Raw genomic sequence first — 2,911 nt, 5'->3', positions numbered from 1 at the left:
CCTGTGTGCTTTTCACTGAGCCCAATGACCTCCTGCTCCTTTTCTCCCAGTGTCCATTGACTACGGGTGACTGAGGGTCAGTGACAATGTCTTAGGTGCTCTAAAAGAGAGTTCTGAAGTTATTCCCAGTGTACAGTTCTTTGTCTTTAAATAAAAAGTATTTCAAATCCTTAGGAAAAATTTATTTTTTAAAAGTCAGTGTGTGTGATAAAAAGTGGGCGAGTGTCCACATGATTGGTACGTACACTCCAGCCTCCAGTTATCAGATGAGCTTATGAGAATTGTTTTCATCTCTAAAATGATCCCCTTCCTGCTTGGCAGAAGTAATGTGTCAATGCACCAAACCCCACTGCATCCTTTATGTGTCTGCTGGCATGTGCTAACTTCTGATACACCCAGGTCCATGAAGTCAGGGGATACCACCAGCTTCACTTTCTCAGGAGTAGCATGCAGGCGTCCATGCAGCCCACCCCCTGGAACACAGTGTGGTTGACAGAAAAATAACTAAGGACATCCACTGGTCAATCCCCAAATCTGTGAATATGTGACCTTATATGGCAAAAGAGATCATGCAGGTGTGATTAGATTAAGGAATCTGTAATGAATGAGGGGATTATCACTTTATTTTTAGTAGTGCAAAATTGGAAATAACTCAAGTGCAATCAACAAATAAATGGATGACTAAATTCCAGTATGTCCATGCAATGAAATAATGCTTGGTTATATAAAGGAGCCAACCATTACTAAACAATAATGAATCTCAAAAACCTTGTTCTGTGAGAAAGGTGTGAGACACAAGTAATGCATGGTAGGTGATTGCATTCTGAAGAGACTCTGTTGTAGGCAAAGTTAATATAAACTCTCTAGTCATAGAAAACACATCAGGGACTTCCTGGGACCAAGATGACTGGTGGGTACTGAATGGAAAGAGGCAGGGAGCATTTCAGATGGAGAGAAATGTGCTATATCTTGATTGAAGTGGCAGTTTCATGGGTAAATATATTTATCAAAACTCACTTAATTGGGTGCATTCCAATTATATAAATTATATTCTAATCAAGTGGATTTAAAATTTTTGGATGACTAAGGTTTAAGCTTGAAGGTGGTGGGAATAACATTAAAAACGTTTCTGGGGCAAGAAATCAAGAAGGAGATACACTGTTGTGTCAGAAATCCAAGATCCAGCAAGGAAATAGCAGGCCTTGTCAAACATCTCCAGAGCAGGCATGAGGTGGCTGCTACTGGCCAAAGACTGGGCTCCTTGACCATCAGCAGAATGATAAACACAATCAGCTAAAACATATTCAATATAATGTAAAACCCAGTGGTTCTCGGGTTTGAATATAATCTATCTTCTTTGAAACTCAGGCTGAAATTGAATTATGTGATATTAAGAGGTGGGACCAGGTGAGACCTTGAAGAGACCATCAAACCTTTACCCACATGAATGGATTAATGAGTTGTCTCCAGGAAACAACAGGAGTTGGCGAGGTCTCTCACACACTCCTTATCTCTTGCCCTGTTGTTCTCAAACTGCCTCAAGACCACCAGCAACTAGGCCAACACAAGATGTGGGCCGTAAGAAATTGCATGGAAATGAAGGGAGACCCTCATTGCTATACAAAATTACATATAAGAGGTTGTGAGGGGAATGGGAAAATAAACAAGGAGAGAAATGAATTACAGTAGATGGGGTAGAGAGAGAAGATGGGAGGGGAGGGGAGGGGGGATAGTAGGGGATAGGAAAGGTAGCAGAATACAACAATTACTAATAGGGCATTATGTAAAATTGTGGATGTGTAACCGACGTGATTCTGCAATCTGCATTTGGGGTAAAATTGGGGGTTCATAACCCACTTCAATCTAATGTATGAAATATGATATGTCAAGAGCTTTGTAATGTTGTGAACAACCAATAAAAAAAAAATAAAAAATAAATAAAAAAATAAAGATGTGGGCCCTAAGACAAACGGATTTCACAATAACAGGGAAAGGAAGGGTGGGGAGAGACAGAAACAGGAAGGAAGGAAGGAAGGAAGGAAGGAAGGAAGGAAGGAAGGAAGGAAGGAAGGAAGGAAGGAAGGAAGGAAGGAAGGGAAGGAGGGAGGGAGGGAGGGAGGGAGGGAGGGAGGGAAGGAGGGGAAGGAAGGAAAGAAGGAACTTATCTAGACACCAGATGCTGGGACCACCAATTTCTTTGCTTGAAAGTTGGCAATTAAGAAAAAGAATTAAGTGTCTATCTTGTATTCGCTGCACAAATTGTATGGCACAAAAACCGAGTGACCCTCAGTGATGAGGACAATTTCTTATTTACAAAAAGAATTCCAGGGCTGGGGATGTGGCTCAAGCGGTAGTGCACTCGCCTGGCATGTGCCGGGTGCTGGGTTCGATCCTCAGCACCACATAAAAAAAATAAAGATGTTGTGTCCACCAAAAACCAAAAAAAATAAAAAATAAATATTAAAAAGAATCTCTCTTTCTCTCTCTCTCCCCCTCTCTCTCTTTCTTTTTTCAGAGAGAGAGAGAGAGAGAGAGAGAGAGAGAGAGAGAGAGAGAGCCTTAGAACTAGAAAATCCTTATTTTAAAACCCTGATTGAAATAATTGGCTCTGGCGACGACCAACAACAGAACAATTAGTGAGAGCTAATTTATTATTATGAAGGCAATATATTGATGAAACTGGGCTGCCCTACCCAAATCCACTTATGAATTTTAGCATCATGGAGAGAGAGCCAAGCACGGCAGCCACCCAGCATGATGCAGCACGAAGCCCAAGGTAAAATGTTGTGACCTAAAGCACTGAACGTGGGTCTGTCAAAGTGCCTGCTTCCATGCACAAGAACCATGGAAGGAGAGATGGATGTCACCTGACACCACCAGAGGCAGACAGACAACCCTGGAAAATGGGCTC

This window comes from Spermophilus citellus (genome assembly GCF_964194105.1).
Source record: "Spermophilus citellus genome assembly, chromosome: 8".
NCBI lineage: Eukaryota > Metazoa > Chordata > Mammalia > Rodentia > Sciuridae > Spermophilus > Spermophilus citellus.
Note: the sequence above shows the minus strand (reverse complement) of the source record.